Consider the following 25,839-nt stretch of genomic DNA (forward strand, 5'->3'; position numbering starts at 1 on the left):
TCCCCATCATTTTTTTCTAAAGAAAAGCAGGTGTTTGGCTCAAAGGGACTTGTTCTCTTGATAGCACAGTAGGAGAGTAAAACTGCATTGTCCCCTAAAGCAAAAATAAATAACTTCAGAAAACATGAGAACTGAGCCCTTGGTGAGGAGGTGAAATGGGGGTCCACCCTCTTGAACTAATTTATAACACGGAAGATGTCAAGTGACATACTGAATGAAGAAATGATTTGTGGCTGAGAAAAGCTGCGCAGAAATCCCAAAGGCTTGGCCAAAGGCAACTGCATTTTGATAAAAGTGATCGACTGCCAAACTAAAGAGTACTGTTAAGAATCTCATCTGGGAAAAGGGGGAGAGCTGCATTTTCCAACTGTGGACCCAGTTATCCATAGGCTTTGCCAGATTGTGCAGCCAGGATGAAAGCATGCCAAGCATTTAGCCTATTCACTGGGTACCCTTTGGAAGGACACATAAATCTTAAGGAAAGGTTTCAGTACTTTAAATACATCACAAACAAAATAGTATCAGCAGACCAACTTTAGAAAGCACAACAAACGGGCATCTAGCTTTTCAGGCACTTGGCTGGCACAAAGTGAAATTTTACACAGAGGTTGTTTAAAACTTGCACCCATATGCTTACTTATCTGCAAAGCTTCCTTACTTTCTTATTCTTCTAAGAACCCTAGTTTGCATGATCAGAGCTTGTAATTCTCATGGCAGAGGCAAGGTCATAGTCAGTTTATACAACTTAAATCAAGCATGCCAGCTCACACATTCCAGTTTAGACTAGTGGTTACCACTTGCAGTGATTGCCACATGTGGGGCCAGATCCACAGAGCACACAATTAGACAGCTACACTGCTTTATGTCAGCAGTGGATCAGCCTGTTGGGTCAAGGCTGTGTGGTGCTTTGTGTCATCCCCATGTCATTCTACAATTAGAAAAGCAAACAGGTATTGCAACACAGCATAGAATCACATCCTGCCATACAGGTTGCAAGGCGTGGGCAGAAGATGTCAGCAGTGATATAAAATTGACAGTTGTGTGATGTGGTGATTCTCTATCTATTGCAAAAAATAAATTAGCAAGTTAATATTCCAAAGTTAAGGATCTAACCATTCCAGTTTACAGGGCTATATTTCAGCCTAGGGTAACATGTTGCACACCAGAGGAATTTAGCCTTTGACCTGATTAGATGCTAGAATCATCCAGTTCCATTCTACGTGTGAAACTTCACACAGCTCTAATTATTAAAGCCCTGAAGAAAAAGGCCAGAGGTGCAACAGAGCTGGCAGGTGTTAAAAAAAGTCAGAGGTATCTGCTCCTTATATTACTCTGCACCTCCTGAGAAACAATAGTTCAGAAGTCATATACACTTTCATGGGAAGACTTTCTAAAGGTGAAAGGCAGAGGAAAGAGAGAGATTTGATGTCTAAATCCTATGTGTGACTATGAAAATCCCCCCTTTATCTAGAGTTAACAAAGAACTTGAGAACCTCATGAAGCATAGATTTTCATTATGATATTTGGGAAATTACTCACAAAGATCTTGTTATTGCTGTTTAGAGCAGTTAATTTTCTAATGTTGTTGAACAATAGCACATAAAAAAGGTAAGTAATATGAATGCTAGTGCAAGAATGAAATAAAAGCTCAGAGCGAAATGCACTCAAATCAAAAAACAAGAATTACAAAAATACCAAAAAGCTGAACATCTCATATCACTGTATTGGTACTACATGACAAGAGAATAGCAAATGTAGTCTCTGTATTTCAGAATGGGAAAAGAGTGATCAGAGCAATCGCAGGTCCCATCCTGGGCCATTACTCTTTAACATACACGAATCTAGGAAGAAGTGGTAAGGTTAAAGTGAAGGCCATTCAAGATAAAAGGTAAATAAAAAACCCACACTTGAGGTGTGCCAAAGGTATGCTACACACTAGATGCTACACACTACCACATGAAGAAGGAAATTTCCTGGCTTTCAGAAAATCACTGGATATGTTTCCAAAAGAATAAGTTAGTTTAATGTGGAAAAGGTGAATAAGATATCAGCATTTCAATAGGTATAACAAACTAAATGACAACTGATCCTATCAAAAAAGCAGCTGAAGAACTGGAAGGTTATTAGAGGGGCACCTAAAAAAACATTAGTCTGGAGAAGGATGTATTTAATAGTTTCATTAATGACTTTGGTAACAATCGATAGAAGTGCTCTAATGAAAGTTAGTGATCACATGAAGCGAGGGAGCCCTGTCCATGCTGAGGAAGACAAGAGTATTGCACAGGAATGATAGTAACAGAATTCAGCTGCATAGACTGCAATGCTGTATTCAGCAAGGGAAAAACAGAATTTCTCTTATAAGTCCAGAGACCATGATTTATGCAACAGGAGGAAAATGAGCATGGTCTTTTATGTGATCACAGCTGGCACTTAAAAAGGCAAATGTAACCTCACAAGGCTTCAGGCAAAGTAGAAAAGGGAATTACTGAAACTATTGCACCATGCCCTGGCACTAATTCACCTGAAGCTGTGCATATAAATTCTCATCACTGACGTTCAAGAAAGGTAAAAGACTGGAAAATCTACAAAGAAGGACCATTCATATGATAAGAGGAATGGGTAGCCTCTCTTACGAGAGAAAATTAAGGGAACTTGGTGTCTTAATTTAGCAAAATGCAGGCTGAGTAAAATTGCTCAATTATTTTACCTGTGCTAGGTGGCACTGGCAGCAAAGAGTTCAGCACAGCCATCAGTGTGGCCAAAATCTAGGAGAAAATTTGCAGCTGTCATATCAGCATGCTTCTGGTACAGATTTCTAGTAGGGCTGTGAAGGCAAGAAGCTGCATGGTTTTAGAGGAAGGACATCAGATTTATAAACAGGATCACAGTGATGCAGTTGTCTGCCACAGCAACGGAGTTAAGTCAGTGAGCCCAAACTCTCACCTTTGCTAAGAGTTTTCTGACAAACAGATTCTCAAACTTCACGCACTGCAGTGGTGTGCGATCAGCAGCTACAGAACTGAGTGTCACTGCAGCTACCCAACATGCCAGGACAGATGCCGCAGAAGTCCAGAAATGGAGCAGATCTCTGCTGTAATTCAATTACGTCGGACCACAGTATCTGATACCAGAGCCCCAACTGTATTTGTTGATATAAATTGAATACACATAGTTCTCATGGACTTAGGCTGCACTGTAAAGATTTGTGCAAAACTGTTTCCTTCACTGATTTTGATTTATTTTATCTTCCTTGCTTTCCTCCTCAATCATTTTAGCCAGATCTTTTAATTCCACATTGTAATCGCATTATCAGTAGTGCCAGTTTTTCTTCTGATTTCATGATGGAGGTCATCATTTTCCTCTGACATAAGTGATTACAAATAGCAAAGGACAAAAGGAGAAAGTTGAGTATTGAAACAAATATGCAGAACAAACTTTTAAGCAATGTAATTTGTCAGCTCTTAAGGCTGACTCAAACTGTATTGTTGAGCATTGCAAGGAGGTGCACTGAAAGATGTTCTGGTACTAGGAATTACTCTTCGTATTGATATGCAAAAAATGTTGCAATTATATTATTTCAAAGCTATTTGTCTTACTAAACTGTTGTTTCATGGCCAAATTGGAACAAATCTATGAATTCTAGCTCTATTTTTCCCAGTCTATCAGGCATACAAACTTACTGAAGAAAATAACAGATACAAAATGCAGTGCCACAACCTTCATTACGAACAGAGGAGCCTGAATATTTTTGTTCTTTTCACTCTTTCCAGGACCAAAAAAGCCCTACTGAAAGGAGCTGATGCATTGTGCTGCCTGTGCTTTTCATAAAACTTCCTAGCAGGGATGAGTGAGGGAAAAGAATGCTCAGAGTTGGTTTGGTTCAAAGTATGAACCAAGGTCCTACTAACTAGAGGCACAAATGTTGAACCAGTTATTCGCTTTAACCATTGGTTACATATGATCCCACAGAATTAGTATGATGCAAAGTTAAAGGGGCTTAGCTTAATTATGTTTTCAAAACTGTCGCAGCCTTTGAAATGTCACTGTTTTATTCAAAGACAGGATTAAGAAAAAGTTACTATTCTTTGTACTGTTTCAAATACACTAGAAAGCTGCTTCAAAACATCAAAACCCTGCCTCAAGCCCCCTGCTCTGTTTTATACGCCACAGAACTGTCCTAAGGTCCTTTGTAAATACTTAGATTTTGTATGATAAAGAATGAGCAGTGAAGTAAAACACTTGTTCCTAATGACACAGATTGCTATTCATAAGTGTGGCATTATTACTGGTACATTTTACATAGCCTTTGTAGAGAAGTGGGATTCATTTCATTTCCTAAGAATGACAAGATAGAGAGCAATCAACAGAAATGGGAGATTATTTGGAGGATATTTTCAAATAAGCTTTCTGATAATTATAGCATGAACCTAGGATAAACAGAGGTTTCCTATAGCAGTTCTGGGTCATTTGAATTCACTAGTTAACATAAACATCATAAACACTGTATCTGGCTTATGATGATCTAGTAACTTGCTGCTTACATCTTCAGAATGAAATAGGAAGGCGGCATATGGGGTAAAACAAAACGTGAGTTACAAGCAGTGAACAAGTCAAGTTGCATTTTCAGGCTTTATACTACTAGAAAATGTGTAGTATTTTCTACCATCTAGCAATTAAGAAAACTTTACATTTTTCCAGTGAAGAAAGAAGAGACCAGATGGAAAAAGTACTGCATACACACAATTACCAATCCAAAAAGTCAAAACATTTCAGGACATATATAATACACTGTATATTCATTCACATATTCTGATATAAAAACTCAGACATGACTGATCATTCTGAGAAATCCCTCTTTTATTTTCCACATAATTTTGACAAATTAGACCCATTTCATCACTCTAAGGCAGAGAAGATAAAAATAGTGACATGAGGCTCAAACTAATTTCAGTGTATCTTCTCCTGAAGTTTTCTCTATTTATAACATGTTCTAGAAACAAAAATACAAGTTGTAAAACTATGACAAAAGTAAAATAAAAAGTCTGCAGTGTTACTTGTACTTTTCTTTGGATTTTGTCAATCCTTCAGTTTACAGTAGTTCCTTAAAAGTCTTTAGCAATACATATGTGAAAGGCTTTAATTCTAGCTTTAAGCCCTTCTTAGTTTTAAGATGGATAAAAAAGGGATCATCATTTCAGTCTATCCAGACTGAGTGTTCTTTTTTTTTCTCAGATCACTGCATTTATTTCTGTCTCTAACTTAAATATGGAATTTTAGTGGGAAGGTCTTAAGACCTGTCAGGGCAACTAAGTATAGCATATTGCTCAGCAGCTCCATGTCCTACAGGCTTAAACAGCATTATACATCTGGAATTTGATTATCTTTTTTTTTCCTTTTTTTTTTTTTTTTTTTTGTGCCAAAACTGCCATAAGTAATTGGTTAAAAAAAAAGTTTGAGTGCTGTAATTTTTTTTTTTTTTTTTTTTTCTGGCAGAACCAGAAAGAACTAACTTCTAGTTTAATATTGGAACACCGTAGTAATGCTTTTTTTAAAAGGTGGAAAATTTGTTTCACCACAAAAACTCTCTCCTCTGCAAATGACAACACTTGTCTCTTACATTTACTTCAGTCACCATTCTTGTGAAAATTGACCAGCCACAGACTCTTATGTATATATGTGTTGCCTTTTGATTTAAGGGAAAATACTCTTCTTAAGAAAAACACCTTGATTTCTGTGGGTCTTTCAATTTTCCTTAAATGTCTCATCAAAAAAACCCAATTCTAATGTAATTACCAGTCAGGACTTTCATAAGCTTCCACTATACAATAACAAGCTTATACTTCAAGCAAGAATAGTGTTAGAACCAATGTCCTTATTTGTAAAATGGAAAAAGGAGACAGGAATCTCCACTGCATGCTGGGAATGTGGCATGTAGGCTGAATGATCTTGTCTCCATCAAATAACTTACTCAATCCTTTATTGTCTATTAGCTGATTATCAATATTTAGAAAATGGAGGATATTTTGACTGGTGTTCTTTTGTTGGGAACAGTTAAACAGCTGGCAGCCTTTTAAAGTTTTAATTTTGATTTAACGCTGTCTTGTATCTGACTTATGACAGAATGTCAAAGAAATGTGCTTGAGGAACCCAGTCTGACAATATCAAGACATTGCATCTAACTTTACAATACACTAATGGTTTGCAGACAACTTCTCCTTCTATGTTTATTATGCAAGGAAGTGGCTGTCTTCTCATGGGACACTAGCCCATCTGTTAGACAGCCAGACAAGATCAGCAACAGAGCTGGTTTGTTAGATTAAAAATGGCAAGATCTTATTTTCTAGTATTGTTTCCTATATCTTGTAACGATGATTGACAATAATTCACCAAATTGGGTCAAAATCATGCCAGAAAGTTAAAAATATACAGGGCATAACTACCAAATATAAAAACACAATACAACCAGTTTGGCAAACTAATAAGTCTACTGTAAAACTGTGCAGGGCAATATGGAGATCTTAAGGAAATAATTCATTTATCAGTTAAGAGGTATTTATAAAGCACAGCTGGACAAGACTTTAAACAGAGTGTCACCCGTAGCGAAAAGTCTTGAAAGAGAAGAGTCTTTTGGCAGCAAGTGGGTTTTTAAAAGCTTAAATTTCTTAGCATGAGAGCAGAGCTGCATTCATTCTGTGAAACATCACTGTCTCAAAATAAATTAGCTCCTCCATTTTTAAGAAGATCCTGTGATAAGGAAAATAAGGATGACTGGACTCCACAAACCCAATTTTTCTTTGGTAAGAGTGGGAAAGTTATTCTCTGTAACTCAGCTCATAATTTGTAAAACGGGAATTATATTAAAAAATCTAGAGGTGGCAATATATCAGCAAGGGATCACAGAAATATTTGTGAAGCATCTATTGCAAATGTTAAGATGACACTTGTTATCAGCAGAATAAGAAATAAAAAGACGATGTGAGATCAACTCTGTCAAGACCTATATTGAAAAGCAGCTAAACACATGCTTGTCAATTCCTATCCAGAATCGTGTTTTATCTTGTGCTCAAATGCTTTTCTTAATAGGGATGCTTTTTCTGAATACGCCTCACACACTAAAGTTGTCCTGAAAGTTTTAGCACGAATAACTTGAAATACATTTAATGTAACTCTCCCTTTAACCTCTTTAGAAGAGCATGGATGTGGGTGGGGCACTGTTGCTGAAAACTTTCTTAACTCTTCCAGGTTTGAATATTATGAGTATTCAAATGCTTGTGGGAAAGCACGGTGGGATGAATACCTTCTATCACACAACAAAATCAGTCGAGGAAAGACCCAGGTCTGAGATGTGATATGATCCCCCTAAAATATTTAATCTGATTGATGGTAATTGCTCAAGAAGTTAGCACTGACTGGAAGAAGCCAAATGTAAAGAGCATTGGCCAAACTGGAGGCAATCTCTTATGGCATTCACACACAGAATATGAGGATTTCAGACAGTGAAGGTAAAGGAACCAATTTATGAAGAAAAAGCAATTATAAAAATACTTTCTGTAGGGCTTTGAAAGTGAAGCTGAAGAAAATTGCTAGAATATAAATCCTCAGCAAGGAGGTGGGCTGGGCACACTCATTGTTTGTGGGGACACAATCATCATATATAAACTGTGATGTAAAGGTCTACAAATTGTAGAATTTCAGCTGAGAAACTAAAATCAAACCCACAGAGTAGTCAGCACCCAACAGCGAGTGAAGGAGGATGAAAAGAATAAGCAACTCTCCTGATCCCTCTTCTTTCACTACAGACCCTGTGTTCTTGCTTTCCCGTTTCCAGCTACAGTGCAACTCCCCAAATCTTTCACTTAGGGCAGTTCCCAAAACACAGACCACAACATCTCTCAAGTGCAATGAAGAGGAAGACAAACAAACAGAAGGCACTTGAGGTATGTACAGCTCCACGAGAAATGCAGATGAGCCAAAGTTTAACCATGAAAGAGCACAGTGCTTCCTTAGACATGGTTACCAAGTTGGTGCTTGCCATAAACACGTATCAAAGTTTGGTTCAAATCATTATGCAGAAATATTTGACAATTCAGAGATGTTCTGTAGTCACCACAGCAAGCAGTAGGGGACATCAGAAACCTGGAGCTGTAAGCAACAGATGTGGAAGGCAGAGAGTGAAAAATGGGAACGGAAACTACCCAGCTTGGTAACAGATACCCACCTGGATCATTACGGTTTCCCCAGAATGAACAGCAAGACCATCCATGTACTCTACTGAAGCCAGGGTTCATCCTTAGCCAGAGCCTTCCAGTCCTGGAAGGTCTCTCCAACAGAGCTATTAGCAAGGGACTTCTGTGACCACATGATAAATTTGTACTCAGTCCACTTTGCAGTGTTTCCCTTCTCAATACCATGGTTTGTTTTTGCATGACAGAGTAACGGTGCATTGCTGCAAGGCCTTCCTGGTGGTGTGACAGGCAGCGTGAGCAAATGTCCATAATCATCTCCCTTACTGCACAGACTTCAGGACCTGCAGAACAACTATCACCCCCTTTAGCTGTTCTGAGCAGTTCTGAGGGTACAGTGGCTGGAGTCACAGACTGGTCATGGCACAAAGACATTATTTGTGGAGAAAATAAATCCATTTCATAATTGGTGCAGAGACTGCCTATCAGCTGGTCATATATGAATCTCATGCCATTTTAAAGATTCCTGAAAATGGGATTAATACTTCTGCATTCTTTTCTTTCACTATGTAAAATGTAAATTGATTTGTGTAGCCACCACAGCATACTGTTAACCACCTCCATTATTTTCAGTGTTAGCTGGGGTTTGAAATTGTTCCTGAAAGCACGTAACAGAACTAGCACAGACAGTAGTTGTTTTAGCATATAAGTACTTTTGGAATCAAGGCTTTGGCATCTCTTTCATCAGAAAACCTATTCTAAGGAATGCTGCTCTTATCTAGCAGATGTTCTGCTAAAGAATTTGCTTTGTCCTTTGCAAAATATGGCTCAGAGCCCATATCCACTCCACAGTGGAGATAACAGTGTTGTTTTTAAGGTAATGAGTGGAAGCCTCTTTCCCCATAGAAAAGCTCTTTAGGAATCTTTGACTGTGAAGAAATAAGCATTTCCCGATGACGATCTGGAATGTCATTTGTAAACAGTTCACATTTGTATGCAATTTTTACTACATGAATTACTCTTTCCTTAACTGAAAGAGCAAAGTTGGACACATAAAAGTATAATTAAAACAATAGTTGGATAAAAAGTTTGCAAGAAATAGCTTGTTTAATGGATTTAATACCTTTCTCTGCTCAGAAATTATCTACAGTCAGTCTTTTGTTATTAATTCCTTCAGTACTCCTCTTTGTTAGTCAGAAGTTTTGTGCAAACAAATTTCTCCCTACTCATTGCACACCAAATGCTGACTGTAAGTGTTCTCTTTAGTATTTTAATATGTTCACCACTTGATAGGTTCAAGCTGTGCAATTGGGTGTCTAAGTCACATGGTGTTGTTTATGTTCTCAGAGTCCTTTTGCCCCTAATGATTTTCATATGGTCGAGACATAAATTTTGTTTTATGATTAAATGAAACTTGGCTAGGAGGAGCCAGAATTAATTTTTCAGGAGCATTTTGTACAAACAAAACTACACTGACATAAACACATTAAAAAGGGGTTGTGAGCACAGCTAGAGTAAAAAAAAAAAAATCTATTTAGAAGACGCCAGATTGCTAGAATATTTTTTTGGTCCTAGCAGGCTTAATAGCCATTTTTCTTCTCATCAGTCCCTAAATGCCATAGAGCAATTGCAAACTTCCTTGATTCAGTATGAGACTGTATGCAATACTTGTGTTTTACATAATTCAAACTTTCATGTAAAGCAATTTTACTGAAAACATGAAGAAGAATATATAATTTCACACGAGCGTTTGTGCATAAATATTTCCAGGGCCAGCTAGCTGTCCATCTGCCAACCATACACAATAAATAATTTTTTATTTCTACTCTCCTAGGAAAGCAGTTTTCTTTAAAACAAACCTTCACAATATGTGTTGTTTGCTACCATTTCAAGGCCTGCTACACTAATGGAAAAGAATGTGCTAAATGTAGCATTATCATGCAGGTCAGGCAGGGCAGCCCCGTACACATTTTCCCACAATCTCTGCTCATTAACATCTAGTTCCCCCATTGTGCAGATTTTTGGCTCTGTTCCATCAGAGCAGAGAAGAAAAATGTTTACAATATGCAAACTTAGAGGGACACAAAAAAAGAGGGGGCTTTGAAATGTCAGTCCTTTGGGATGAAAAGTTTCAAAGGGGAAGGTAAGTCAAAGGTTACTAATGGGATGTCTGCAACACCTGCTTTTAGTGGAGGTTTCATAAACAAGCTTTACTTCTCAGGAACAGCTTGGCCTAGACAAAAATACCAGCTAAAATATCTGTGTCTAGCTTGAGCAGCCTGGCACCTATGAACAGAAAGGTCAGGTTTGTTAATATCCTAACATGGCCTCTCACCCTGCTTTTATTGATAAAATGAGATTGCCTTGGTGGCCAACACTTCTTTTCACTTCTTAAAGCAGAAAGTAGTAGCAACATGGCATGCTCTGCCTCTGCAGGAGAGGAGGAGGAAGATGATGTTCAGCATTACTGCTGCAGAAAGCCCTGTTCTCCGAGGGAGAATTAAACTGTTTGCACATGGGAGTGAGTTTTGCAAACTTCAAAAGTTTCCCAGCTCAGTTAAGTGGCCCTTGTACGATACTTTCAGTTATGGTGAGCAAGTTTCATAACTGTCATAACAACTCAGAGACTTTCTGTACTGTTTTCCCCTGAAAGAACTAATGCATATTTCTAAAATTTTAACATTGAGAAGCAGGCAAGAGAAGTGAAATCCTACTAAATTCATTGGACCATTACAGAACCTTAATACTTAGCCATTACAAACGTCTTTTACCTAGAGAACATTCATGAAACTGAAAAGCAATACCTTCATCTTGCAGGCAGCGACCCAGGAACAAAGCTGTGTAAAATGCTCGTCCTACAGCAGAGATCCTGCAATAGAAACTCCATCCAAATCTCAGGAGACAACTTCAGGGTTCTCCCTAAGACACCATCCTTCTTGTTCAGTAAAAGTACAGCAGCTTCTACAAAAGTTCAGAAAACTTCCATTTTAATATAGAATCAAGGAGAAAGCAGCATGATAGATAAAGCCACAAACTGGTGTTTGGGTCTAATTATACACAAAAACTATAAGCCACGAAATGTTCTCATTTTTTAATCACAAAGTTAATAACATTTACATTAAGTTGGTATTGAAACATCAAAGATGATGTCATTTTCCCCACAGTAAAATATTATCAAAATGTTATCTGCTCTCCTGTTATTACTATTTATAATTTCTGATCCATAGCAACCTACAAAACTACTTCAGCAGGAACTGTGTTATTAAACACTACAACATCAAGACCTTTTTAACACTTTGTATTTATCACTAATGTTGAAAAGAAAAAGGTCCAAGATGATTAATAAGATGGTGGGCATTACAACAGATATAGGCATGGACAGAATCCCAGGAAACTTTAGAAAAACAGTTTCTAGGCTTTATTTTACAATTTGTTGAATGGGGATGTTTGCCACAGATGACAGAAAATCAAAGCTGTTTGATTTGATTCCTTCAGCCAAATTTCATTTTTTAAACAGATAATCCCTGTTTCTATTTCTCCAGAGAACTGTCATCAGAGAACAGCATCATCAACCACCTTATATACCATGGCTGGGCACCAGGCACATAACCGCTTGTAGAGGACACAGATGCAGCATGAAGTTTTTTAAAGCACTTAATGTATTTCTACATGTGCATTTACCTAGACAGAAAATTTTCTCTTTGAAACCTTTTTGTAAACTACAATTGTCCTAAAAGGAGATCACGTACACTAATCTGGATACATCTTTGTGGGGATGATGATTCAGTCATGTTATTTCTGAACTGAATTGTATCTGGCCAGCTCAGAGCATAGCATAGACAGAATACAGAATATGTCAGATGAACAGCCATGAAGAATTTAATATCTTTAAAAACATCAGACAGTAGATGCTTTTAATGTGGTTTAGAGATGGCAGGAACCATTTGTTTCCCATGAAAACACTGAGCTGGACAGCAAAGTAAACACAGAGAGGGCACTCTATGCCTTACAAATATAATCTAAGTCTATTTATAAATACACCAGAAGTCTTTAATAAACTATTTGCATTTTTCATGTTTGCAGATATGCAGCTCTAAAAATTCATCTGAAGAGCTACAAGAAGGTTTAGATAAGTTTATACGATGACTGTCCTTCTTATTTCACATAAGTTTTCCCTCCCGTAAATTCACTGAGCTTTCACTGTGTTCAGTGGACATGTTTCTTTTTACACTGGGTTGAGATCAGAATAGGGCCTTTTGTAAACAGTATGTCAAGAAACATGTTTAAGTTCAAATGTAAGCCTTTAAAATAAGGGTTCTGCTTTTGGTTTACATAATGATATGCTACAGAGAACAGCTTTCCTATTTTATATTCCTTCCCTTCTTCTCATACCACCCATGACTCTTCTTTATGTATTACTTTGGATCTTTTCTTCTTGCTGTTCCTATTATAAAATACATTTCTTTTGCACCCTTTAGACAGCATATCAATGTGTTCAAACTTCCTGCTTTTTAACTAGAAAAGCATTCAGAATTTCTGGTGGGACTTTCAGTTAGGCAGATGGCCGTATGCAGTCTGAACAGCTCACATTAACTTCTACAGAGTGATGGGAGAAAGCACTGAAGAACCAGCACTGGCTCCATCAGTGTCTGTTCAGCAGGACTCTCAGCGTAAGAAGTGTCTGTGTTTTGCCCCAAATCATTCTCGGGAAGTCAGGTACCATTGTACAGGTGCTAAATCAGAAGATGACAGCATCCCCAAACAATGACATTCCCTTGACTGTGTAATAAACAGACCAATTACAAAACGCTGTTTGAACTCAAGTTTAACTGTACAGAACTGGAAACATAAACAACTAGAGGATCAGTGTAATGCTTGGTATCACTCAGACGTACTTCAATCCTTCAGGCTTTATGCTTGTGTGCACAACAGAAATGCTGACATATCAGTTAGTTTGTATACGACTTCCCAGAACTGAAAATTACTGCTTGAACAATCAAGAGCATTGTTCATTTTCTTATCAGGTTCAACATCTGGACAATATTCATCTGTATCAATTCTTTCAGTAAGGAGCTTCTCTTTTCAGTACTGGATTTTTGTATCAAATCACTCTGTAAGGGTAGGGCTCTGGAAACATGCTTAGCAGAGAAACACGAATATGTGGTAGTGGAAGCCCACCTCCCTTAGGGCAAAAATCTCAGCTAAAGCACCTTGGCAGCATATTAATAGCTATAAAAGACTCTTTCTTTGCTGACCACAAATATGCTGTGGTCAACAAGAGGTCTACTCACTGTTTTGTTAAAAACAGTGATGATTTATTTTGCTTCAGCCATGTGTGAAACTAGTCACCACATTATGAATAATAATATCCTCTTAGTCTCAATGGAGCTCTTTTTATACAGAAAGATCCACAAAGCATTTAACTAAATACTCGGTACAGCAATCTACTGGCTGACCACTAAAATATAGTCATATCTGTGATGAAACAGTTCAGCTCTTTAACAATGCACAGCAGCAGAGACAAAGAGTCGAAAAAGATCCATTAGAAACCAAAGCAAGCGCTGAACTAAAATATAACTACCTTAATTAGGCATGAGCGTCGAGTGGAGCTAAAATTGTAAGTTTGAAGAGTGCCCTGGAATCTCTACGCCTACGAGAAACCAGCAGTTTAGTTTCTTGAGAGGACAAACTCCAACTGCACAGTGCCCTCTACTGTGAAAGGAAATCACGGAGGCTCAGAGGGGAGAAAATTACATGTTCAATCACTCAGCTTGCTTGGTTTCTGCAGCACTGTCTTGAGGTTATAAAATCTGAGGAGACTCTAATGCAGGTGGTAAAGATTCAGCCAGGGCATGCAGGACCAAACCAGAGTCCTCAGCTGTGTGCAGAATAGCTTGGCATCTGCTCCCCATAACTATTTCTAAAATGGCAAATGGGCTGAGTAGAACAAAATCAGTGGTTATTGGCCTTTTAAACATCTACAGAGCTAGTAGTTTTGATATTTAGCTTAGTGTGATCCATCTCAATAGTTATATATTATGATCCATCTCAGTAAACAGTTTGCAACACAGGCAATATTACAGAACTGTACTATTTGTTACACTTCTGAGTAGCAAGCAATCTCCATTTGGCTAGGTCTTGCTATCTGAAAAAAAAAACAAGCATCACTTTAGGAAAAAAAGAAAACATCACCCAGCACAATTTATCCCTGATGATGCAACACATTCATGCTAAAATTTTAAAAGTCCACTTATATTTCTGATATTTAAAATAGCTAGTACTGCATTAGGACATATTGTTTTGCCCTCCTAATGCATACTAAATAAGTTCTACTGAGTAAAAATATAGCAAGTTCAACTCACAGGGTTTCCAGCAGGGTACTTGAAGGGACCCAGGAAGGTTTAAGCACAGAAAACATCTCAGATGACCAAAAGAAAGAAAAGTTAGTTCAGTAGCAAAGGGCAGATCCTGTGACAAATCACACCTCTATTCAGGAGGCTCATTTGAGCCCTACAGTGGTTTCTTTCCTCTTGCTCCTGCAGTAAACCCTGCCAGTAGGTTTTATTCTTTCCTACCCCCCAGACACATACATATACACACACACACACTCCTCTTCAAGAGCTGGGAGACCCCAAGAGGTTTGCAACTGGTGTAATGTTTTTCCCCATCACCTTCTAGTAACCTGCAGGAAACAAAGCTTCTCCAGGGAGTTTGCTTCATAAGCAAACTGCCTTTAGCTCCAGCATAAGGCACATAACCCTTTTATTCTCCAACATAAATATAAAGCAAGTATGTGAACACCCCTTGATTCCAAAACAGATACCCACATGCGCATGGACGGGATAGAGCTGCAGCGGAGAACACCAGCACCTAACGTCCTACAGAAAATAGTCAGACAGCACAGAGGGGCGTGTGGAATAAAAACCGGTACAGAACAAAACAGAATAATTTTCTGAACAAATCTCTTGGAAGAGAGGAGACAACCAGAAGCGCCTTCTGTTCCAAAAACCTCTGCCGAACAGATAGGGCAGAAAATCCTTGCACATAGCTCTGTGCGGTCCTTTGGCAGTTTTAAATAATGCCAGGCTGAGCAAGCCACTTCTTGGCCTTAAATTGCCAGAAGACTCCTGAGTCACACTTTACACGCTGCTAACTAAAGGAGATGCGTAAGTTGTAGTTCAGTCCTAAAGTACAATTTTGTGCATTTACTTGGGTGTGTGTCGTGGTTTTTTAAGCAAATATCTTTACTTTTCAATTGTATATCAAGCATAATTCAAGTTAGAAAAGTAAAATGAAACAAAGTAAATAAAAAAAAATCTGGAAAGCTGTAACGAATAATTTGGCAACAAGATTGTTTTCTTAGTTGTGAAGTTTTCCTATGAGAGTCTGAAGAGGATTACAAGATTTATATACCCTGTAACTTCAAGGAGTGGTTTTAGCAATCTAATCTTATCTGGTAGCAATGATTTTGGTGAAGATGGAGTATACATCAATGGAGATGGTAAACAGTTTCAGTTCTGAAAATCACCTGTTGCACTCCCTCTCTAAACACAAATACACACATTTCTGCTCCTGTCTGTATGCCAAATCACTCAATTTTTATCTTTGGAAAGTCTTTGTGATCTGACAGGGAAATATAGAGCTGGGATAACACATGGGGAGGGAAATATATATATCTTCTGTACATAAATAACCCCAAAAGGCTTGACTTACCTTGAAAGGAACAATGTTTTGTACTTCCTGCTTTTTGAGAAATCAGACCTCCTTTAAGATGCTCACCCAACATCACTTTCAAAATTCTAGATCATACATGAGTTTTATATGTAAAGTCACTGTCAGAAATATGAAATTCCTTCATTATACTTGAAAAAAAAAAATCACAGATAACTTCTTAAGTTACCATCTCCTGGCTAACTGTCTTCGTTTAATTTTCTACTAGCAAGGAAAAAGAGAATGCTGCAAAGAAATGCAGATGATTTACAGTTTAGAAAGGCTTTGAAATAAACCAAACATTTGCTGTATTCAATAACGTTCTTTCGCTGCTGTTAGCATAGCCCAATAAGCACAATAGCAGTGGAGCTTTTGGATAAGTTAAGAGCCTTTTTTTAACACAGAAAAGAAAAAGATCTTGTTTACTCTTTAGCAGCTGCTTAAAGATAACAAATGAAGCTTAAAAAGGCACATACTAACATCAACACAAGATGTTCCTCAGCCTTGAAAAATAAAAAAAAAAAATCAGAGCTCCGTTAGGCTTAGACATTGATATTAGATTAAAAAGAAAAATACTGTTTTTCCTCTTGCTTTCTGGAGACAGACATTGTTTGCTGAAGAATGTAAAATTCAATCCCCCAGGGAATGCCAGAGGCTTTTTGGCAGACTCTCTGAAACTCAAGTTGACTCTTTTCTGTAACAAATAGCATTAGAAAGAAAAGGGGAGAAAAAAAAAAAAAAAAGGGAAGAAAAGGAGGAGAAGGAGACATAATTACTTTCAATGTTTACATGGCTCTGGCTTCTTGAATCTGAAAAAGTATCAGACTGCAAAGACTGGACTTAATCTAACTTCATACAATTGACAGGTGGACTTCAACTACTTCTAATTATTCTAAGTGGGTATTTAGTTAGTTATCTTAACTCTTTTTAGAAGAACAATAGGAAAGAATACTCAAGTTTATAAGAAAAGAAAATGTGGTCTCTCATATTTGTACTTGTTCAAGCTCTGTGCCATCTAACAATGTCAGCTTTGTGCCTAGAAAGACCAGTTAACTAGCCTAACGTCAGGGTGGGCATGCATTTTACTGCCAACATCCCTCCAAACACTGTTCAACAAATGTTCTCCATTCAAGCTGAACAGATGGAAGAAAAATTACCCTGAGGAATTGCAGTCCTATAGGCATAAATTATATGGATGCTTAGCAATAGGAGTGCTCAGGCTCAGGATGATAGAGGTTGCTATAAAACTGACTTGCTTGTTTGGGCACGCAAACTCTCTTCACCCTAAGGAACTATAGACAGACTAGCAATGCTACTCTCATATTTTTTGGGCTTACATAGCCTTGTTTGTAATTTTCTGAATATCTTCCACTGAAGGAAATTCCGTATCAAAGGAGATTAACAAATCAAAAAGACTCTGATTGCTCCACCCTCCCCATAGTTCTCTTTCATATTTAAAGCTTTGAAAGTGTAATTGGCTTTCCCTGTTCTTCCAGTATACTTTTCCGTCCACATTATTAAGACCGGATATTTAATGTTTTTAACTGAGTAGTACCCCTCCTCTTTTTCAGTCAACCTTATAAAAACTTTATTTAATCTATACGGGAATAACAGAAAGAGACATAGGATTATGTGGGAAAAGTGGAGAAAAATTGAGGCAAAGCTTAGATTTAGATCAAATCTGTCATGGCTGGGAACCCAAAAGCTATTTTTAATAGATCAATAGCAAATGTATTCAAAAATTCCATCCTTGAAGCCCAACTTCTTTTAGTCCCATCCATTAATTTTGCCCTGAGATCTTCTGCTCCATGCCTATATTTGCATAATTACCTATTTGTATGCAATACTGTGACTCATTCAAGCACTGCTTTACCAGAGGAATAAAATGTTCTGCAATTCCCTCTTTCTTCACTTTCATTACCTGAACTGCCTTTCACATTCTTTCTTGCTCTTCCAAACCATCCTTTTGATTACACGTGCCAAAAGTAATTGTAAAAAAGGTCCTGCACATGTGAGAGCAGCTCTATGGTAAAGATGCTGTGGGTATGGAAACAGGTTATCAGGGAAACATAAAGGGATAGATAACCAATTCAGATCAAATCCCGTGAATGAAAATAGACTTGCTATAATGGCATTAGTGAAAAGATTTGTCCATCTGAGATAATTTCCTGGAAAATAGATGATCCTATCAAATACTATTAATAATTGATTGCATGCATCAATGTAAAGGCCTTAAAAACAAGTATGCAAGAACGTTAGTTCAGTTCACTCTGTATATATGTTTTATAACACTGATACCTGACTTTATTCAATTTCTTCTGGTTGTGATCAAGTGGTTCTTTTGACTTACAATGATGACCTAAAGCAAAGCTTTTGGAATTACATGTGGGAAGTTTCAAGCAAGCCTAGCAAGGTTGCTGTTCAGTAATATTGTCTAACTAGATCACTAGCTAGATTATGCAGTAAGAATATCCACAAGAAACAAAGCAAAAAAGATAATAGCTCTCCATATGCAGAATAAGTATCTGAAGTACTTCTCACTGGATTTAAAAATTCGAAAAATATGAGTAATGTTTGCACAGAGGAGAAGGAGGTAGAGTGGTCAAATAACTTGCAACAGATAGTTTGCTGAAGGGCAGGTTAGAGAAACATAAAACCCAGCTGCAACAGAAACTAGGCTTTTTTTTTTTTTTTTTTTTTTTTTTTTTTAAGAGGGTGTGAATACACTTCCAGAATTACCAGTTTCTGAGCCATTTTGCTAAAGGAAAAAAAAAAAAAAAGGAACACACCCTCCCCCAAAGAAAAAAAAAACAACCAACCAACCAAAAAACCAGAAAAATGGTTGCCTTATTTGCATTTCTTAGACTACTCTGAAGCATCTGTTGCCCAGTAAAGGTAAGACAGGGCATTATGTAGTTACATACTAACATATGAAAAGAAGAAACATATATATTCTGAAAAACTATACCACTCTTCCTTTTGGACTGTTGTAGACGTCCTAGCTGTTGCTTTAGAGCATCTTTTAGCAAAGGCAATACAGCAACTGGATAGGCAACTCAGATAGCAAGAGCACAGTAGTAATCTACTGGAAGAAAGAAAAAAGTTTCTCGCAGATTCTGAGATTACATGCCTATCAGTTATTCTAAGTACACAGTAAAGGTTACTACGCTAGGGATTCATACATTTATCAGTTAATCTGTCCCAAAGCCATGGAAGGTAATTAATGAAAAAGATAGTCAGGCATGGCTTCAGGCAGTAATTCAATATTACTCTAAATCTCTGCAGGAGCAAACCTGTGAACCAAAGAGGAAATGCATACTGTACAAGGACATTTGTGTTCTGAAATGTGATCCCCCATGGAGTTTTCAGATGAAGCACTTTTCCAGTGATTAACTCAGTACATTTGAATTTCATTATTTAACGTTTTAGGTGACTGGTTATTTGTAGTGCACAGAGAGGAAAACAAGTTTTCCATTAATAAAATCAGAGTAAAAGGCAGATAACGACTAAGCCATCTCAGGTCACTCAGAGCCACATCGCTCCTTGCTGAGCCAGTAAGACATTCAGTGTGTGCTCTTACGTTTTTTTTTGATAATTATGCCATACTTTTCTTACATTCTCATGGCAATAGATCCATGCTAAGATACATAGAATTTATTTGCCGTACTGGTACCTCTCTTCCTATAGGGTTCATTAAGGATCAGCAGAGGGAGGCATTTAGGCTTACCAGAATTTGTCAACATGTACTGAAAATGCCCCGATTACACCAGCTTTTACAGTCCTACAGCAATCTTCTGCTCCAGGGCCCTGCATGCAGGGTGCAGCCAGGCAACTAAGCTCACATTGATTTTATAAAAGATGAGAGCCCTCAAAGCCGCCTTGCAGGTGTGGCAAGGAATAGGGTTGGCACAGGTTTCTCCAGGGCTTCGGCAGAGGCAGAGCATTACTTGTCTCTCTGCCAATCTATTACTAAGCAAGAATTGACTAAGATACATCTGAGGTGTTCATCAAATTAAAAGATATCTCCAGAGAAATCCACTGGATGTGTACGTTCTTTGCCAAGAAATTATTTGTTCTGCCATACTTCTGGGAAAACAAAATGCCAAAGATCAGATAATGAGAATAGAAATCCAGCAAAGAAATTCAGATAATGGTTAGATAAAAAGTAAAATCAAATTTCAGAGCTTTGAAATTGTCTGTTTACTTCACTATAAGTCTCCCCGATAAACTCTCTAGGCCCTGGATTTAGTGGGATACACTCCATCAGAATATTTTACCTTCTATCAGAATGTGGTATTTTAAGCCTGTTTATGATCTTTTAGTTCAGCAGTATTTTCATGGGCTGCCTTTCTCTTTTAGAGATCAAAGACAAAATTCAGACTGCACTGACAAACTCAATTCTGTATTACATACAGATATGAAATGATGTTTCTGTACCATAAAACTTTTTCAGCTTTCAAGCAAAATATTTTCCTGTTCCCTGTTGGGATGAAAAATAAGGCTTTCTGAAGTTTTATGCAAAAAACAAAAATTCAGGAGAGACCCATGCAGTTCCAGTTAAAATCCTGGTGCTCAGAGCTCTCATCTGTCTGCTTTGGACTAAATACCCCTCAACTCAGGGAACACTGTTAAATAAAAGACTACCAAAATCTCTGTCAGCCTCTCTATTTTTGGCAGAAATTCTGTCCTGGAACAGAAAAGTTCTAACAGAAGCCTAATCAAAATCAGAAAATTTGTATAAAAGTTGTAATGATGGAAAAATTCAGTCAGACTACTCCAGTTTTTATCAAGTCCCTTACCAGAAGCAAAACAGATATTAACCACAGATGATGAGACACTTAAAATTAAAGTAACACCAAGGAAATCCCACTCAAACCCAGAAATGCATCAGCTAAATGCATTTCTGCCACTAGTTCTGACATTTTGGTATGCAATACCCTTGGCTTCCTAGACTGATTACAGGTAGCAATGGTTATATTTTCAAATTTTATAAAGCTTTTCAGCTTTATAAATTCAGGTGGTAAATTTTTCAAAGCATTATCAGCTTAGCTAAGGACTTCCAAAGTCTAGCACTTAACATACTTCATGCGCAAACAAAAAAAATCTGGCCTTCTGACCTTAACTCCTGAGGAGGTCAGGACTGGAGGAAAACCTCTGCCCTCTCTATCTGCGCAGCCCCTACAGAGAGCCCCTACCTGAGGCTGTGCCTGGTTTTGCCACCACTGCACTAATGCAGTACAAGAGAGATCTCTGTCAGACACTGGTACCCGAGCAAACGAAGGTGAGGCACATCTTAGATAACAAGGCCCCCAGAAGAGCCACATTTGTGTTTAATAAGGTGGTACACAGTGATGTGTTTATATTCTGCACTGCCGATATTATTTCAGGTGACTTGGGCAACAGCCCTATACAGGGTTGCGTGCAAGCAATCCTGGTACCTGTGCGAAACCAAGAGGAAACATACGGAGAGAGGTGTAGGGAAGAGCTGCGCCGCTGCGCCAAAGCTGGGAGGACAGGCAGCCTTCAGGTCTCTGCAAAATTGGGACTGCTGTGTCTTCAAGACTGAGTTTCTCCTTCTGCTTTGTAAGCTGAATGCAACAGCACTGCATAGACCAAGAGGGAAGTTTTGGTTCCCTGTCATTGTGTCAACACAGGATTGAGAAAGCTTGTTCCATCTACCTGACACTGAGAATTGACATCAGCCACAAGGACTACATAGTGACTTTTGATTAGTAAAAGATATATTCAGGGCTTTAAAACCTTTAAGGTTTTTACATGGTAGGTGATTTAACAGTTACATTCAGTTCATTTTTTTTTAAACTTCATTTAGACACCATACATGCAAGAAGATTTCTATTTATTTGAATGAAAGTCATCATATGATACAAGGGATCTAAGCCCTCTGTGACTTATTCCAGACCTGGAAACAGGGAGCAGAATATTTTTTAATGTGCAAGTGATGATCAGTATCACTTTGTATTATTCAATGTCTAAGTAGTCTAAGATAATTGTTTAAATAGCAAATGAATTGAAAATACTGTTGCAATTTTAATAAAGGTATTGTTTTTTAATAAACAAGCTAAATGTCAGAGAGTAACTATTGTGATGACTGTACAGTTTCCACATTATAAATAAAATACATGTGTTTTAAAACAAAAACTAGAACATGCTTCACATACTTCTTCAGTTGTTGCTTAACATATCTGGAATATATTAAGAAGTCATATTCAGTTATAACTCAATGCACATGTAATGAAGTATACACTCTCTGTACAGAGGACTAATGCATAGTCAGAACCACTTTTTTGAAAGGACACAATCGCAGTGTAAGTGCTGCTGAACCCAGTACAGACACTCCAAATTGCATCTTTAACTCCTATGTTAGATGAAAATTCCTACTCTAAATTCAGCTTTCTTGGCTGCGTTGTCATCCCAAACTTAAAGAGTAAGAGTTGCTACTAGCACAGCTTGCTTTTTCTATTCTGACAGCTTTACTCTACCTGAGGTTACTGATGTAAAAGTGGAATGACAAAATTTCTATAAATTAATGATAGTAAGACTTTCCCTTGTTCACAGGCAGTTCATTCATACCCTTCCAAATCAGCGACAAAGTTTCTTTGACTTTAGCAGCTGCAGACCTTCACCCGTATGAAACGCAGGTTTTAACTCCATCTTTAGAATGCGTATCTATTCGTTCAAATATTTCTCCACAAAACTTAGGAAAGTAGGCTGTATAAAGCCACAGAAAATATCTATATTTATCTCTCTGGGGAAATTTCTTCACTTAGATGCACAAAGAGACACAAAGATTATAGGAATTTTCTTATTTGAATATGAAGATGTTTCGCTTCAAATTCGAAACATGGACAACATCTAAACAGCAGTGAGATACCGATGTGATCAATTACACCTTGTTTATCTTTAATGCATCCTGGAAACACTGATCAACATGTTCCCCTTTGGGCTTTATTCAGCTTCCTCTGAAAAACAATAGGAGATGCCCAAAGACTTCAGCGGTGAGCTGAATTTGGACTTACGATTTCTGAGTTGTAGGTAGGAAGTTAGTGCTTCATACAGGGTTTCTTTCTTAAATGATTATTTGTACTAAAATAAAATCTTACTCCCTCTTTATATCCAATCAAGCTAAGTACACCTTCAATGTTCAGTCCTGGGAGCTTCTTTATACTCAACCAGAATAATTCACCTCCTCACCAGCAAGATGCAGTAGAGAATAATTCCCTAATTTTTATCGTGAAGAAAGACTGAAACTGCTACAGACTTTGGAAGCCCAGCATAAATATTTATTTGTTCCTTTCAACTGTTTCATTACTTCCTTGATTATTTAACAGCAAGTTTGCTTAACAAAGGGAGAAAGTAATAAAGTGCTTTCGTAATAACAGCAAACTTTTAACATTAAGTTGGCATAAACAGTACATTTTTAATAACAGTCTGTCTTGGTAACCTTGTATTTTGACCCAAGGTGAAAGGTGAAGATTAAATCTCTTCCACCTTTCTGAATGCAGCTGCTGTGCACACAGACTTTAATTGATGTGAGACTTAGCTTTGTAACTCAAGACCATCTCCCGCCTGCAGCATTGAAAATGTGCGATTCAAGGCTCAGTTACTGCTGATAGCAGGTCCCTCTCAGCTGATGGTGTGGACAGGAGAATAAAGTCTTTGTCACTATCTATTCTCCATCAGGGTGACTTTTTTCTTCTTCATAACTCCAGTATTCAGGTCAAGCCTATAACGGTGGCCTCTCAGCCAGAAACGATATAAAGTGAAACAAACTGAAAAATGCAACAAACAACCCACGGGTGAGCAAAGTTGTGATGCTGGAGCAGAGACCCATGTGACATTCATGAGGCAATGAGTGTGTGAAATTTTGTGGGGAGAGGGGTTTGCATAGTTCTTTTTTTTTTTTTCTTTTCAATTTCTTTCACACCTGACTGAGCACAAAGGCATTGCAAATCTGAAACAATTTCTTTGTTTTCTTTCCAACTACAAGTACCTGTACATTCAAAATGAAGCTGTTGGCCTTGGCATCATAGCAGGTCTAGTTAAGTTATTTTTTAGGATATTTAATCACACCTTTGAGATCTAAAACCATAGAGTTGACTGCTTGAACAATGTTAGTACTCTGAGTATTGGCCTAGAAATGTGTCTCTGAAATCAGGGACCAAATTAAGACAAAATATATATACTGGCAAATGGATAAGATTCCTTGAGCCTTTTCTAAACTTACACCACATCTACTGATTCGCAAGAGTATCTAAAAGCATCGGGAGCTAATCAAAACCATTTTACAATTCTAACTTAAGTTTGACTAAACAAGTAAAGACTTGCTGAACTGTGCTGTGAAGTCTTCTCAGACTTAAGATATTGCCCTACATGAGGCTCTAGTCACAAAGCAGCTTCTCTAACACATGGCAACCAAACGCACATGCTGAGTTTAGATGGAAGACCAATATGTCATATACACATTGGACTTATTACTTCCAAACTAAAAGAAACTGATTTTTTGATGTATACTGGCAATGATGAAAATTGTGCAAAAATATTCCCACAATACCACACTAACCTTTTATATACAAGACTATAATATTAACATGTATTATATATGCATGATCTAAACAATCTGAATTGTTTGCACTGGAAAAAGAAAGAATTAAAGAAAGGCCAGAAAACCCAAAGAAACCCCAGAGCAGAACCAAAGAACAGCATGTGCTTCCAGCCTAGTTTTCCAAGTCATATCTTTCTGGCAGGTTTACTTATTTCACAGAAACTTGGCTTCTATTAGTTTGTGATTTTAACTCCAGCATTTGGCAAAATTTAGTTTTCTAATCGCTGGCTGAGTTCAGAGATCCAAATTACCGAAGTGAAGACTTTTCCCCACTGCTTGCCAGGGCCAGGTGATAGGAGCAGGTCTGTTCTGTGGTTTCCAGAACACCCAACCGTCTGTGTAACTAGATAGTGTCACATTTAAAGGCTAGTGCTGTATAAACTATGCTTGAACTAGGGGGACATTTCTGATGAGTCTCAAACCACTCTAGTAATCCCCTGAGACTCCAGATCCTTTCATAGAGAGGCATTACCAGAGGATCACCAAGTGCTATGGGGCTTAGTGTAGGCAGTTCAGAGAGTGGAATTTTTTTTTTTTCATACCCTGAATAGAACATTTTAATTGGGAATTACAGACATTTTAAGGTAAAACACTCTCAGATTATGCCTTATAATTCATTAGCTTCTTAAAGGAGGAAAAATTTAAAATGAACTTCACATCTCAGAGAGTTAAACTCATGAGACAAGAAGATGAAGATGCCTAAGAATGCTGAGTATTTGCTAAACACTGCTGGATTCAGCAACATTTTATGGGCTCTAGGCAATTAGTTTGGTCACTCACTTTATTAATACTTGGATCTTTTTGAACAACAGCAGTAGCCATGTCCCTGAGGAACCTGAAAGACCTTGGAGCAAGGTCTGTGCAACAGTGACAGAAAGTGTTTGTAGAACTTCATTCCTGGGCAGCTGGTAGGTATGTATCAGCACCAGCTTGCAGGCACAGCTGGAGCCTGGCTTCTCCCTGCTGTCCACTTCTAGTTAGATGATCATAATTATGACATCAAAGTTATCACCTCATGAGAAAATATACTTTGCTTTTTCAAAGACTGTGGGGCTTTGTGCAGTACAATTATTTTCACAGCCTCCTCAGAACTAACTGCCAACCAATACCTGATTAAATACAGCCACAAATTTCTTTTTTCAAAAGGAAGAAAAATGTTTAAGGGACTTACAGAAGAGTATCTTATATGAAGTGTAACCTAACTGTATGTGCCAATTCCAAATGACCTGCTAATTAAGAACCAGGTCATCTTTAATAGAAGTAATTACAGAGGGTTCAAGAGACCTTGAATCATATTATTATTCACATCCTGAAATCTGCTAT

At 37.7% G+C, this 25,839-nt stretch overlaps 1 long non-coding RNA gene across 1 annotated transcript in view; it reads right to left on the reverse strand.

Annotated features, from left to right (window-relative positions):
• Positions 1-15,051, reverse strand: part of LOC141969834 (uncharacterized) — a 45,008-nt gene extending 29,957 nt beyond the window's left edge. The window contains exons 1-2 of the long non-coding RNA XR_012635103.1: positions 15,011-15,051; positions 10,988-11,144 (exon numbers count right to left, since the gene is read on the reverse strand). This is a non-coding gene — a long non-coding RNA (uncharacterized LOC141969834). The remainder of the gene's footprint in view (positions 1-10,987; positions 11,145-15,010) is intronic.
• Positions 15,052-25,839: the final 10,788 nt, after the last annotated feature.

The sequence above is a fragment of the Athene noctua genome, chromosome 1 (assembly GCF_965140245.1).
Source record: "Athene noctua chromosome 1, bAthNoc1.hap1.1, whole genome shotgun sequence".
Lineage (NCBI taxonomy): Eukaryota > Metazoa > Chordata > Aves > Strigiformes > Strigidae > Athene > Athene noctua.